The sequence below is a fragment of the Triturus cristatus genome, chromosome 3_1 (assembly GCF_964204655.1).
Source record: "Triturus cristatus chromosome 3_1, aTriCri1.1, whole genome shotgun sequence".
Classification (NCBI taxonomy): Eukaryota; Metazoa; Chordata; class Amphibia; order Caudata; family Salamandridae; genus Triturus; species Triturus cristatus.
The window spans coordinates 487,745,740-487,760,565 of NC_140583.1; the positions used below are offsets into that span (position 1 = coordinate 487,745,740).

At 44.4% G+C, this 14,826-nt stretch overlaps 1 protein-coding gene across 1 annotated transcript in view; it reads right to left on the bottom strand.

Annotated features, from left to right (window-relative positions):
- Positions 1–9,125, bottom strand: part of TP53BP1 (tumor protein p53 binding protein 1) — a 956,094-nt gene extending 946,969 nt beyond the window's left edge. Inside the window, exon 1 of the mRNA XM_085644315.1 lies at positions 8,998–9,125. The gene's annotated coding sequence lies outside the window, so the exon portion shown is untranslated. The remainder of the gene's footprint in view (positions 1–8,997) is intronic.
- Positions 9,126–14,826: the final 5,701 nt, after the last annotated feature.

A 14,826-nucleotide genomic window follows, 5' to 3' on the forward strand; every position in this document is an offset into this window, starting at 1 on the left:
TGGTCATTGCTGGAACGGAGCTCCGCAGAAGTCCGGGACAAAGAGGCACCTGCACCCACACCTGGACTCCGATAGGGAACTTGCCAGTTCCAGTGCACTCAACCCCCAGTGCCTGCAGACCCTCACGGGTGATTAGCTGCACTTTACAAATCCTGTCTGATTGATTGATTGATGGATTGAGGGAGGCATTCCTCATGTCCGGTTTCCTACAGCTGCTTACAGTGAGGCAAGCAAACTCACTTTGTACATGTAAGCATTCAACTACACTGCCACAGATGGACACTTGAGAGAGTGCAGCCCATCACCCCATCATCCCCAATGATCCTTTTAGTACGTCACTGACAATGGCACAGTGTTGGTAGTATCACGAATGGTGTTGCATGAGCTGAGCCAAAAATAATCCTGCAAGCAATATATAGTCTGTTGGAACCCTCAGCACAGCTATTCTCACACCACTAAATCTGGCCAGTACGCATGGTGCCAAACCTATCCGCTCACACTTCCACTTACATGGTTTCCTTGCCACCATCTGTTTGCATGGTACTCATGATTCAAGGCCATGTAAACGTAGGATGGTTCGCTAAGGTAACCACCTGGAAATGTGCTTCTGTAGTTTTGCTCAGCTGTGTCCATCTGGCTCCTCCACACCAATGAAGAGATGGCAACACAAATTATAGCAAAATAAAGAATGTGATTTATTCTTCATACAGAAGTACCAAATGCTCTCTACAAAATCACCCCAGTATAATTGAGCCAACAGACCCATTTCAAAGCAGTTTCTTCGACCCGGCACATCCAAAATACCTTATAACACAATCGAGAGGCAATAAAACAGGATACACATGCAAAATTGGTACATAGATCATCAAGAGGAAGTGAGTCAAAAACATATTTTTGGTTGATTCTGTGATTCTTTAATCAATTGTTTCTTTCCCTAGTTATAGATAAGTACAGCCTACGCGTTTCGCCCAGTTACAGGCTTCCTCAGGGCTGCAAACATACATGAACAACATATCAGTCTAAAACGTTTTCATTACAAAGATACAACACATACAGTTATATTTACAACATAAGACAGCATATAAATATAAAAACTAGTGTCTGTAAACTCTCATTAAACATTATTTTTTAAGCAACATGACCCACAAGCCATTATACGATCCTTAAAGGTAAAAAAGCACCATAATACGCTATATTCCACATCATTATTAGTCACTTCTTATGCTACAGACTTGTTATAACATTAATCATACAATAAGATGGACAGTAATGCCACAAATTATCACATAAACATATGTACAAACCAAACATACAAAAAAAACTAAACATGTTTTGAAAAACAACCAATTAGCCACCAATGAGAATAAGTGCCCAGAGAAATGAAGACAAAACAGCAAAAAACATAACAAGAGCATAAAGCACAAAATATTACCAGCACCTTATAAGTCCAATTCCTTATATGAAACATGTACGTACCACAGGACTGGATACCAGGATTTCCATATTCACAACTGGGATCCAGACCTTATGGTACTCATTAATGTCAATGTCCAATGTGCACCAAAGTTAAGATCCATAGGGGAAAAAAAGAAAGAAGAAAACACCATAACAGACAACCTACTACCAAAGAAATACACAATTGAGAACAAATATAGGTGTAGTGAATGCCCATCGTTAATCCCTTCCCCATTAAACATGTTGTGGTGTAAAGTTGTAAGTACAGTAATTTATAAGTGCCACTAAAACTGCCTGAGGCTTATCAAAAAGAAGCGTCTAGCCAGACGCAGTTTAAAGTAGACATGCAATGAGTGACATCAGTATTCCACGAGGGCTCTAAGAAACAAGGCAAATACGTCATGGATAAGCATGTGGGGCCTTAATCATACCAGTTTAAGACCTATTCTGTACATTTCTTTTGTCAGTTAGTCATGAGACCAATAAGGCAATACCAATCAACATAAACATGATATTCATTCTTATACGTCCAAGGCACTCCTAGACCTAGGATATACACCAGAGGCAGAGGGTAACCCCACAGATAAAATGAAACAAGAATACCTGATAGCAGCAGTAAGGTCGAAATTCTGACAGCTGCTGGTAAGCAAACAGACAAGAATTTATGCCACTGTCATAAGAAAATACATCCATCCATATGGCACTAAGCGTAAAGAACAGAAGAACAATATAATTATGCCTCATGTTTACATCTAACATTAAGTTATTTATTTATTTATTTAAGAGTTTTATATAGCACTAGCTAGACCGCTCAATCTTTAAATTGCCAGACTCACTCTTACATATTGGTGTATTCATCTCATTTGCAAATGATTCGATCATGTGTAAGAAAAAAGGGGAAGGGACAGCAAAACCTCTCTTTCATGTACCTCCCTGGAAGTAACCGTAAATCGAAACCAACCACCTCATACGGTAGTGGTCCTACATTATAAGTCAAAGGGCAAGTGCCCGCAAACTAGGCATTAAGTGTGCAAACTGTAACCAGTCTGGGAAGAAGAGTGATATAAACCTTGGTGTTAATATTTGGAGTCACAGTTTCTTTAACTTTTCAAGAATGGCACATTTCCCGCATATGCGATGGCATGCATCAAAACGGGAGTCATGCGGAAACTAATTTTGTGTCGTCAAGAAAACCCCGTTTTGTGTTGTGATCCTGTGTCATCCAATCTGGGTATGTAAATACATGCCTATAAAGTACTCATCAGAGACCACCAATTTTTGTCCATTAAGGAAATTTTCCTTTATGTTTCTAACAAGGGCACCCACCTTGCCTTGTTGTAATCCTACATCAGTTAGTGGTTGCTGCTCTCAGTAGGCCAACCTATATTCACAAACAACACCAGTCTCCTTTCTGGTTTGTCCATACACATACGTTCTATAACGATGCACATTTAATCTCCAACTGTAGAATGTTGAACTGCAAGTCACGAAGATGAAACCAAACACCAGAAGATACATGTAGAGTGTTTAGAAAAACAGAAACAGGGGAGCCATGGAAGGGCCGTTATAAGACACCAAACCAGCCCCAAACACCAAGAAATACATTTAATAATGCAGAGATAGGGGGATCCTGAATTGATCCTTATAGGACATGATGTAATTCTGGATCTGAATTTAGTCCCTTATTCACAGATCTTAATTCACAAATCACCTTGGCTTCCAGCTGTCGGAAGTACAGTTTTCTGTCTCCTCCTCACCAGTCAGGGAGGGCCAAATCTATTGCCTGAAACTTAAAATTACCTCTGTTGGCACCAGCAATGCATTGATGTGAAACCAAGGAGTAAGAGGAGTCAAGATTAACACAAGACCTATGATGTTCTTGAATGAGGGTTCTTAGCTGGCAAGTGGAACTTCCTGCCTAGATCCACTCACAGACACTGATGATAACATATATAACAAAACAAGACTGGCAGTTAATAAAGTGTCTGATGCTATGTCTTTTTTGGTGTTGTATTCAAAATCCCATGTTCTGTTTAGGCACAAATAACAGATATTGCATTCTTCACAGGTATACAAACCTGGACACTTTAGGACAGGGTAAAGTATAGCTCAGAAAACAACCACTCTAATGGTTTTGCTTCTTCTATATGTTACAGATGGTTTGTCAGGAAGTATATTCCCAACTCCAGGGACACTTTTTTACAGAGGCCAGTGCCTGTTCAGGATTTTAAACACCTTCTGGTTCAATCTGGAATTCACGGTGATGAGTGAAAAATGTTCCACTGATTTCCCGGGCTCGGTTTTTAAAGTATTGCTTCTGTTGATTCTCCTAGTCCTGCTAGCTGCTTGTTGCAAAACGGTTTCCTTATAGCCCTAGTTTTAATTCTAGAGATGGTTTGGTTAGTATGCTGTTCAAACTGCACATCATCACTGCAGGTCTTCCGCATCTTAGAGAAGTTTGTGACTGACATGTTGTTCATGTATGTTTGCAGCCCTGAGGAAGTCTATAACCGGGTGAAACAAGTTGGCTGTACTTATCTATATCTAGTGAAGAAGCAACTAATTAAAGAATCACAGAATCAACCAAAAAGATTTTTTGACTCACTCCCTCTTGATGATCTATGTACCAATTTTGCATATGTATCCTGTTTTATTGCCTTTTGATTGTGTTTCAATGTATTTAATTAATGGCCAATTGGTAGCTGGCCATCAGAGGTGGACAACAGTTGCTTGAATCATAAACAATAAGAACACTTCCGCTAGTGCAGCAAATGGGTCCCCTAGCTGCCAATACTTGTTCAACATCCAAAATACCAGCTCTCTTATCTTCTATAAGTCAAGACTCCTTAGGCTCACTAATGGTACAAAGAAGCATTAACAATCTATTCTTGTTTAGCTGAGGATCCACGCTGGCTGAACTGGTTCTACTACGCAAACCTGATCATGGGGCACTTAAAACCCCTGCTGAGGTCTCCATTGCTTGCTGCCGGCATCAACGGTTACGTTTTACTAACCTTTGAACTATGAAGTTTGGGTTGGCCCACGCCAGGAGTCAAAGCTTTGCCTTGGAGGTTGCACTCACATTTCAGTAGCAGGCAAATCACCCCCTGGAATTCCCTATGTATGGTAGAACTTGAACAAACACTGCAACGCACAAGAAGCGCCCCATTTGCTGGAGAAGGAGACATGGATGAAAATGAATACTTGGTTAATCGTTAGGACTGCCCTGCTTAGACCCTGGGGTAGGGTAATAAAATAGATGTCTTTCCAGGAATGGATACCTTTCCAGCGTGAACTGGTCAGCAGGCGCCCTCTCCCTTCCTACTGCTGAGTCAATAAACCAACTGATGATAAATCACCTATGACATCGGAGCAAGCAAGGGCAGAAGGAGCGTGCAAAGGGTGAGAGGAAAGGTCAAGTTAACTTGTAGAGCACATCTTGGCAAACTTCAGGCCCCATTATTCAAGTTTTACGTGGGCGCTTTCACAACAAAAGTAGGCATCTATTTACTCAACAATAAAAATGCTAAATTGCATATTTTCAAAATTGTACCTAACTGGCAACCCACAGGACCGGGTATGAGTCCAGGAGTAGGTGCACTGAACAGCCAGCGGGTATCCCTGGTGAGCATGAGCATGTGTGGTTTGGGGGTAACTGCAGGGGTGCAAGCACTTTGAGGGGGATCACCCAACCAGCACCCGCACTGCCTTTTATCACTGAACAACGCAGGCAGCATTTTATGAATATATTTCACAGAAAGGGGCGGTTTACTTTCTCATCTGCTCCTCCCAGTGGCTTCCTGAGGGCGTGAGTGGGCAGCTCTCGTGCAATCACACGTGAGAACAGGCCCGGTTCTAGCGGGGGGAGCCAGGTGGGCCAGGCCCACCCAAACATGTGACTTGGCCCTCGCAGTGATGGCGCAAAGGCCAATACAAAATGACATCTTTAATTTAAAACGTTACTCCTAACGTTGTTTTCCTTCCTATTCTGGGAGTTGCGTGATTGGGCCTGGGCTCTTTCTCACAGCCATGCCCAATCACCCAACTCCTTTTAGAAAGGTAGGCTGTGTCGTACAGGAACAATAGGGGCATGGCAAAGGGGGCAAATTCTTCATTTGGCACTGACTAACTTTTGTATAGTGTCCTGCTGCGTGGATATTTCCTTTTCTGTTCAGCACTGGAGAAAATAAGTTTGTTCCTATTCACCTTTCCTGACCCCTGTAGCTGCATATCAGATCAGGCCGTGACAAAATGTTTGACTAAGGGAGTAGGTATGAGAATGTAATACTATTTGTTTTTCATTTTTAAATCTGCACAGGCCCAGCAAGGCACATACTTTGTGTATGCTTCATTTAAATTGTTTTTATCATTATCATGGCCATGGATGCAAGATAACAATACAAATGTCAAGATAACTGGTGATTAATGATCCTGCTGGAGAGCAATCCTTTGCCTGTTAGTAGTTTGTTTTAAAATGCTGATAATCCATTTTATGTGGATAGCTCAGTAGGTTACTGCCTTTGTGACAGAGATTCTAGTGCTACTTGCAGTTCAAAAGTTACAATCCTAACATAGGACAGTGACCTATGAACTGTCATCAAAGAGCTGCCTACAAACATGTATGGTATAGTCAGAACTTCACTTTTTTTGTGTTACTATATAGTTAGAACTTCTCCAGTCTTCCATTATTTTAATGTTGCTAAAAAGAGTTTGGGCCGATATACATTTGTATTAGTAAAGCCAACCCCCAACCACTGGAGTTTGCTTTAAATCCTGAATTTCTGCTTCCCCAACCCAAACCCTCTTAAAATACACTGCCCACCAGTATGGATGATGTGTGATTTCAACACCTTGTAATCCTCATTGGCTTATATGGTGTTCCCTATAGACTGAATTACATACTTGTATGATTCATTGTCTCTGTATAATGTGTGCGTGGTGTAAAGTACTGTGACAACCTACAGTGAGATGAGTAGCACTATACAACAAATGGAATGCTTATGAGATTGGCTACAGAGAGATGAAGGGCACTGTTGGAAGGTGGTAGTAATGGTATTTGCGGAGAAAGAGGTCATTGGTGGGGTGCCAAAAAAGACGTTCGCACTAGCGCTAAAGCCGGCCCTGTCATGGCCTTTCAGTATTTATTTAATTAGCAGTCAGGTCATTAGGGCAACTGTGGAACATATTAAAGTGTGTGCTAATTATATTTACTGCTATGTTCAATGTTTTACGTTTGAGGGTGATTTTACTAATGTTTTTTAGGGGAATAATGAGAGTGGAGCTGGATGGTGGCCGATATGGGGCTAGGGCCCAAGGTCAGCTAAGACCTTGGGCCCTGAGATAAGGTGCGCAGGAGAGGGATGGTAGAAAAGTGGATAATCGGGCCTGGAAGTACTTGTTTTGAAGCCTGGCCTGTTGGAATTTGAGGGATTGCACTTAGGTCCAGGCATTGCTCTTACTTTCAAAAAACTCTGCACATGCTCTGTATACACACAGAATCAATCCGTTGTATCATGGTGACTGTTTGCAAGTAGATATGATGTAATCTAGGGCTTTTAGGCTACCACAAGAAGCGACAATTTGGGCCAGCGTAGCCCACCCAAATGCACCCTTGTCCCACCCCCCAAAAAAAATCCTGGAGCCGGGCCTGCGTGAGTATAATAATAACCAGGATAAGAAAAAGAATACATTTACAATAACAACAACATTGATAGCGACTCTAAGGCTACCACTACACTACCAATAAGAGTGGCGGTGATGATGGAGGCAATAATCCAATGAGTTGATAATCAATTCATTACATCTGCAATGCCGACGTGCGACCTGTCCCTGACCTAGACACACAGCATCCATGACTCTCGCCTGCATCTTCACGAAAGCCCAGGTCAGAGACAGGGAGCTGCATTTCCGGCGACCATGCTGTGGTAAGCTAAGAGAGGCAGCTGGAAGAGGCAGCCACGCTCCTCTTCACAACAAACAAGCACAGCGCCCATGCACGCTGCTGATTACACGCACGCTTGCACAGAACCTCAGCTCGACTGCCTGCTGCCTTAATCCGCCGCTGCCGTGCTTTGTACGGGTTGCGTGCACCGGAAAATCTATATTCTGGAGGGCAACCCAATGACAGAGCGCAAGAGGTAAACAACCTGACACAAGAGAGCAGTCTGCTGGGTGTGCGCGCGTCATTCACGCACGCGCCTCCTCGATCTCCCTGCATGTACATCCTGCAGGCTTCATGCCTATCCTAAACTCCCTGCGGGTATATCCTGCATCGTCCCTTGGGCCTGACCTGCACCAGCCCCATGTCTATTCTGCACTGCCTGAATATGTATCTTCCACAGTTCCCATGCCTATCCTTAAGCCACCACATACGTGTAACTTACACTCCCCGCATGTTTACTCTGCATGTCCACATAGCTCTCATGCAGTCACTGCATGTACATCCTGCTCTCTTCTCGTGTGTTTTGCCCTCCCTGTGAGCTTGTCCTGCACCCCCTGGCTGTCAGTCTTATACCTTGTTTATGTCTATCATTCCATCCAATCTGCTGTATCCTCCAATCACTGCATGGTCATGCTGCAGCTCCTGCATGTCTACCTTGTGCCTCGTGTATGTCTCTCGCCCATGATAATCCTCACCTCATGTCATGCATGGTCTATTCTGCACCACATGCACGTCTATCCTACCCCGACTGCTTGTCTGTTATGCGCTGTGTGTATGTGTATCCTGAATCCCTGGCGTGTGCTTCCTGCAACACCTACGTGTCTAGCCTTCATCCTTGCATTGGCTCCCACTGGGAACCCTGCCCCCGTGTCTCTACCTCACGGCCGTGCACGGCTGCCCTGCGCCCCATCCATTCCATATCTGACAGTGCAGGCATGCCTTGCGCCTCTCCATTTCTCTCGAGTCGCCCTCATCTGGCGGGTGTCCTCGTGCAATAAGTAAATCATCTTTAGCACCCTAACAAACCTACAGATGTCCCCATGTTCACACTCAGCTCACCTGAAGCACCCTCCTAAAAACGGTTCACCCTTCACAATATCTGACTTCATCCTCCACAGAGAACCAACATGTTGACTGTGCCTCCTGCATGGCCACCCGGCACTTCCTGCGTACACAGCCCGAGCCCAGCAACGCCAACAACCACGCTCCACAGTGCGCACCCTCCACGCACTCACCTGCTCCCTAGCCCTCGTACACCCAGCCTAGCTTCATCCCTGCACAACCGCATACCAGAATGTATGCCCGTCCTCCATACTGCCCACCCGCTGTGTATTTCTCACTCTCTCTATAAAAACGCAGCCGCCAACCTTTTATCTCACGTTCTCCACCACGCACCTTTCCTAATTTCACACGCCTCTCCTCTGGGCAACCCACGCCCCCTACCCTCTAACCTCACCCTCCGCCATAGACTCATGCCGTAGGCCGCCTTCTCCTCTAACACGCCCCGGCTTCGCCTCCTCAAGCAGCTGGTCAGACAGACAGACGCATGCATTAAAATGTCTCTCTACACGGGGCGGTCAGCGTGACTCCGCGGGCTTTACCTCGGGGTGCTCGGTGCTCGGATTTCAATGCCGTGCGTACGAGGAAGCGAGGAAGCAAGGGACGTGAGAGCCGCAAGGAGGGAGGTGGGAGCTGCAGGAAGCCTGGCTCTGCGGTAGCCGCCGCTGCTGCTGCAGCCCGAGCTTTGTGCGGTGTCATGCTGCCTCCTAGTGTTGTAGAGTGGGGGCGCTGCTGGACCTCAACTCGTGCCTCTTGCCTGTTTTATAAAGTGCATTTGGACATAAGACGGTTGGGTGGAGACAGCGAAACGGGTTTAAAGTGTCCTTTCCGCTGGAATTTTGTCAAAAAGCAAAAAAGTTGCCCCCAGAGGACTCATAATGTAATAGTTTTGCTTTTCTAGAAGGGACAATAACAAAAGCCGGTGGTTTTTAGAGGCAGCGTTGAACGGGAGCGTTGGACTTAAGAAAAGTAATTTGGCCCTGTAGTGTTGCTGGCCATGAGTGGCAACACTTAGGTGTTGGGTATTTGAGCACTGCAACCTGAGGCCAAGAAACGTGAGGCCTGGAAATGATGAGGGCAACAGCCAATATAATATGAACACAGGAAGGACTGTTTCGGCTAGCTTGCTCCACTACTTCTCCAATAGCCATGCCTAGCAGCCCCCTGTCTTTTATTACTTCCCTCACATGACCCTGGGGTATGTTCCACTCTCCATGGATATCAGGGGGTGTTTTTACTGATGACCTCTGCTTGACACATAGGGCCAGATCCTGATGCGGTTTGGAAAGCTTCCCGAGCAAATGGGTTTGGGAATGGTTTCCGACCAAATCGGATCGAGAGAGTCCAACCGGCCGAGTATGATGCATTTGGATGCTTCCAGATACGATTTGGTTGGACTCTCATTAACTTCAACGGGAGCCTTTGTTCCAACCAAATGCATAGGCTCCCATTGAAGAAAGGGGTGGCTGGAGAAAATCGGACAACCTGTGGCGGGCACCCCCTGGTTCCTACCACACTGTGCATGGCTGGTAAGGGGGGGGGACCCATGGGTACCCCAATTTGCCCGATTGGTGAGGCTCCGGGCGCAGGGGGGCCCACTAAGGGCTCCAAAAGTCTAATTCCGACTGCCAATTAGAGTCGGACGGCATGATTCGGAAAGGCTGTCCAAATCCATCATTGTACTAAGTTGTTCAGAAACGCGGCTCATAGAGATGTACGATTCTGCTCTGTACGGCTCAGTCATTCCAAATGCCATCGGGTTCAGATTGGGATATTCCTAACTCCTACCTCGCATCGTACTCGGTCGGTCAGAAACCTTTCCGAGTCGGTCAGAAAGACACGTTACCGATCTGATTTGGGCAGAGCAAATGCGGTTAGGAGGCATTCCTAACCACATCAGTTTCAGGCCCATAGTGCCACAGTCCGGCGCTCCAGTTACGTCACTGGAGCAACATTACAGGCCCCAGTCCCCCTAACAAAAATGCTTTTGAGCTGAGGAAAAATAGAATGAGCAGACTGTGGGCAAATTGAGTTGAATGTACGCATTTGTTGCTCATAGATGAATATATGACGTTACCAGGCAGACAAACACTCCGCATACCATTACCACAAATTTTTCACCACGCAAATGCAATGACCCCGCAAGTTACTATAACAAAGCAAATACAACAAAATTTATATTTAATCTATTAAATGTACATTTACAACGCATAATTTAAAAACGCATGAGAGTACAACAAAAAATAAATGTGAATATATATTGACTTACCTTTGCTCATCTTGCCGCAGTACTACACATCGCTCAGGGGGCCCTCCTTCGAGGTTTCCGTCCGTAATGCCACCATTGAAGCCAAAAAGGTGCCTTGTAAGGACAAAGGCCCCCAACATGGCCCGGTGGGGGTGCACACACTGCAAACACTAGCGGGGAGACCTCTCCTGGTCCCCGTTGTGCACGATCACCAGTTCAGCTTTTGGCTAGCCTGCAGCTACTGAATCAGTGCAGCACCCCTCTTCGTCAAAAATTCCTCCCAGAGCCCGACCCACCACCTCCACTCCTGGTGCGAGTAGGGCGGTCCCTGGGGACTCGCTTTTTCTCCTGGTTAGGAGGACCATGAGTCCTGATCTCTGCGTGACGTCTCTCATGGCAGACGGGACCTCGCCAGGGGACTGTCGGCAGCCGGCACAATGTCAGAAGCAGCAGAATGGTGCCTCAGCACAGCCCTTCCCCTTTCATCAGTTGCACGTCGTGGCGTCCCTGGGCGAGGGGGTCATACTAAAAACCAGAGGCTTCGCTGGCGAAAGCACTGAAGACACGCTGATCTCTGTCCAGAAAAAGTATGAAAACTGAGGCGCTCACCATGTGCTTCATATTGTGGTCAAACAAAGTGTTCCTCACGTGCTGGAGACAAAGCGCTCAACACCCACTTCTCATACAAGGAGCCAATCTCTACTGTCTCTGCATACCATAACAAAGAATTAGCGTAGTGAAAGATGCGTGGTAATAGTAATTTCATTGTAATGGTATGCAGGGTAAAAAACTGCGTTGTTAAACACCATGCATTGAAATTGTATGCGGGGTAAAAGTATTCGTAATAAAAAATTTGTTGTGAAGGATATTTACCCTCATAAATCATTTAATTTGTATAATTGAGTTCTTAACCCCTATTCAAGGTTGATCTTTGGTAATACATTATTAAATAAAAACAATCACGCTGGATTTAGGCTATTTAAGCTACATTTGTTCCAAAAAATGAAACAAGTCTATTTTTGCCCCAAAAGTAATTTAATCTTCCTCATTTAGAAAGTGGAGAAAACGGTATGCAATCCATTTCTCGTAAACATTACAAAAATAGATCATATTTAGTTTGCCCCAAGTATGGCTTGATGCAAATATCCATATGTAACACAGATTCGAGCATACAATGGACAAAGTTAATGTATTCTGGCCTCTGGAAGTAACTAAAGAGTCCTGAATGAAAAGAAATACTTATTTACATCATCCTACGCAAGTGGAAGAATGACAATAATAGAGTATCCGCCAGGAGAAATAATACCAGTTCTTTTTTGTTCTAGCAGCTATATCGTCCACCACCGTTACTGTCCCAATGCAAGTGACAAGCCATTGTAAATTCCTGTGCCAGAAAATAAAATGCCAGAAATGCCTTTTAGGGCAACCCAATCATTCCCAGCAGACTAGGTATACACTCTTTTCAGAAACACAAGAAGCTCCTTATGGAGGACTTGCACAATTGATTCCAGCCAATCATTTCAATGAAAGGATGCTGAAAAATGTAAGTTATTGCATATACATTGTACCAAGGCAAACTCTGTTTGAAGTCATATCGAATGAGAAAGAATTTATTCTGAGCAGTGTTTTCAATACTGAATCATTTGTCTGAACAAGAGACTACAACGATGTTTACATTGATAAAATAGCAAGTGGACTGTCTTTAATAGGCAATAAAGGTCTAACAATTATCTCCAAAAACTACTCTGCATTAGCGAATCTAGAGAGCCTTAACAAAAAAAGAATCAGGACTGTATTTACTACAGTACTTATCAGAAGTGATTATTTGTGGTGTCATATTTTCGAATTTTCCTGCATGCTGGTTGTGAGTAGCTGGTCCACATTGTACTTCAAGGTGTTTACCACCTTTTGATAAGCACTCTTATTTTGGTTTTGTGTTAAGTGATTTTACATAGTCACTTGTATGTGATTTTAAATATTCATTAATATATACTTGTATATACTTCTTGTAGCAAGGTGATAATATTATGTGGTGTGGCTGGGATACCTTACCATGTAATATTGACACAATACCCAAAAGTGGACCTCTAATTCACGCTAGTGATCCTTCTCTCATTCCTGGTACAGTGGCAAAGAGCAGACAGGCTTACTTAGAGGAACATGTCTAAAGCATTTTACTGTACCAACATTGACGATTAGTAATTGACACAACTCAAAAAAAATCTAACACCAATTTATAAAAATAGAGCTTATTTTCATGGAAATTTAGACACCAAAGCAAAGTCAACACAAGGCGGATAACCAGAGTTATTGATTTTAAAGTATTCAAGAAATCAATACTTTGCAGAGCTTAAATCTTCATCATTGCATTGTTGTCAATGCGGAAAATCGCAGGTGACACTCGGTCACTTACGGGGTGAGTTTAATGGAACCCACTTGGAGTTAAGGTCTTGCGGGTCCATAGACCAAGCCTCGACAGTTAGGACAATTTTTATTTGCCCAAGGAGTCCAGGTGCAGAGGTGACTTGGCTGTCCTTGGTGTTAAACAAGAGCCGCAGGAGCTGTCAAAAACAGGACTTGACAAAACAGAACTTGCAGGTTGAGTTCAGAGAAGCCCCTTTGAGGTGACGCTTGGGGGGTCCCCTGGACCAGGAATCACCTGGTAGAAGAGCTCTACCTAGCTCGGGTATCTCAGGTGCAGAGGTTTGTCTGGCTATACATGGTGCTGAACAGGACTGCAGTTGCTGGCTTTACCAGGCGTGCCAACAAAGCAGTCTTTGGAATGCAAGAACCCAACAATTGCACCACAGGATTGGAGGGGGGGGGGGCGATGCAAAAAGTTCCCTCAGTGTGGGGCGTTGAGTGAAGCAGTTAGTGTTCAGCCAGACCACCAACAATCTTTGATCCCAGCAAAGGTCACAGCTGGGTCAATCTTCTTCCAGAGGTCCTGGGAACACTGTAGAGTGCTGAGACTCGCCCTGATTGATCGTTCACTAGCCATCCTGGGAGGGCGGAGATGTGCCCTCCTTCCTGCCCAGGCCTTTTGTCTCATGTCCTCTGGGAGTAATACAACTCCAAATCAGAAGGTCAGACTACATCATGGACCTGGCTATCTCGATTTTGTTTGGTAGCCAGTCCATGTTAACCTATGAACCGCAGTGCACTTACAGTAAACTTGAATAGTAAGGTTACTGTAGAAGTATATATGTCTGTACATACATATCTTCATCATCAAGATAATGCATCATGCCTCCTGGGCTCTAGGCCTACCTTAGGGATGACTTACATACATAAAGGCAGTGAGGTGGCTCTGTCACACATGGTGTGTGCAGAGTTGTACCCGAGCAGAAAAGCTGCTCGTGAAGGCTGCAGTAGCAGCCCTGTAGACTTCACTTTAAATGGGTCACTCAGGGTGGCACAAATAGTGCTGCAGCCCTGGTGGCCCCTTTAACACCGTTGCCCAGGTTACCACTGGTACCATACACTCTGAACTTACAAGGGGGGGGGTTAAAGTATATTGCATTTGTGTGTACTGATTCACATTACCTTTTGAGGGAAATAGTACTAACACTGGGGCCTGGTTAGCAGGTCCCAGTGCTCTTTGAGTTCTAAAATTACAGCATCCAGAGCAAAAAGCGTGGGGGGGAGGGTGACCATCCAAAAAGAGCACTTTCCTAAATGTCCTCCCATAATAGGATTAAAAGAGGGCTGGCCATTTGTGTTTCTTTACACCCAGTCCTGAAGATGGTCTCACATACTTTTTTGACTTAAAGCGACCGAAACGTCAACAAATTACCCACTTCAGCCTTGTTTACATCACATTACAACTCATCTACCAGAAAGAATACAAGGATCACTCTTTTGACCATTAGATGATTTAATAGATTTCCCACTGACTAAGGCCATGATCATGTGAACTTTGAAAAACATATTGGCTCTATGCCAGTGTGTATGCTTTCTTAATGACCCTATGATGTGATATGGCTGATTACTATTAAAAATATGATTTAGTATTCAAAACACTAAACAGTATAAATACTTTCTCATTCGATGTGACTTCAAACACAATTTGCCTCAGTACATCTTACATATAATAATATACATTTGCATTATCTTTTCATTG